Consider the following 1,301-nt stretch of genomic DNA (forward strand, 5'->3'; position numbering starts at 1 on the left):
GCGCTCGACCGCCGCTCGGGGCGGGCGCGCGGGGGCCCTGGCGCGGGCCTTTGAGTAGTCCGAGGCGAGGGCCCGCAGCTCCCCGGGCGTCATGCCCGGCGCCTGGGCCAGCAGAGGCAGCACGTCCTCCTCCTCCTGATGGCGCAGGCGTTTCGATTGTCATCGTTTGTCATGAAGGGCGCGGCGCGTGCGTGATCAAGGGTGTCGGGTCAAAGGTTAGCCGCTCGGCCGCCCGCAGTTGACAGGCAGCACTGCAAGGGAACAGCGGGGTCGCGGCCCCCATCGTGCCCTCGACATCAGACCCTAGCGCGCACGCCCTGCGCCGCCGCGGGCTTTGCTCTCAACCTGCCGCGTGCAGCCGCGCTCCGCGCCGCCTGAAGACAGGCCGCCAGACACTACATCCGGTGCCCGGCCCGCGTCCCCGCGCACGCGTGCTCGACAGCGCGCAGGCGCCCCCAAGCATCCGCCTGTTTTAGCGCACCTTGATGCGACGCTCTAGGGCATCTGCGGCCCTGAGCACCTGCACATCGTAGGCCCTGTCCCTGGGGTCAAGCGCGCCCATGGCCTCCAGGGCAGACAGCACCTCCTGCTGACTGGACGCCATGCGGCCGGCAAGGATCGAACCTGGGTGGGGGCGCGGGCGGGGGGAGCGGGGTGGGTTTTGGCGCGGGTGATGAGGAGGGAAGGGGTTTGGGCGTGGGTTGAGTGGGATATGGGGCGGGGTGCAAGTAAGAAGGGGGTGGAGAAGGAAAATCAGGGCGTGGGTCAGGGGGCAGACGATGCAGGGAGAGATTGGGGAGGGGTTTCAAAAGCATTGTGGGGGGGCCGCTACGGGCGGCAGGCGAGCGGAGAGCCGTGCATAAGGAGCCCGTCCACGCCAGCGCCCATGCAGGCGCTGTGCTGCCCACCCACCCAGGTGCTTCTCCACGGCTGGACGCACCACCGCCTGATCCTGCGGTTGGGATGGTGCGACAGGGGGTTTGCAGTCACGGAAAAACTGAAGCCCGCGAGCATGCGGCGCTGGCGCATGGCTGGGCGCCAGCAGCCAGGCCGGGCGTTTGGAAGGCTGGCACGCAGACTCAGGCGGCTGCGAAACGCGCAATATTTGGCCGGCAAAGGAGGCCTTTGGCGGGACTTGAGGGTACTACTACTAGACTGTAAGCTTCAATCAAGGGCAGATAGACCTTGCTTTTCTTGCGCACACTCTTCCATGCAAAAAAAAACGGCAGACATCCGCAAGGCCGGCCACGCGGCTCACCGCGGCCTCGTAGGCTGCCACCTCCCGCACCAGCCGCCCCGCC

This window comes from Monoraphidium neglectum, assembly GCF_000611645.1.
Source record: "Monoraphidium neglectum strain SAG 48.87 unplaced genomic scaffold scaffold00820, whole genome shotgun sequence".
Taxonomy (NCBI): Eukaryota; Viridiplantae; Chlorophyta; class Chlorophyceae; order Sphaeropleales; family Selenastraceae; genus Monoraphidium; species Monoraphidium neglectum.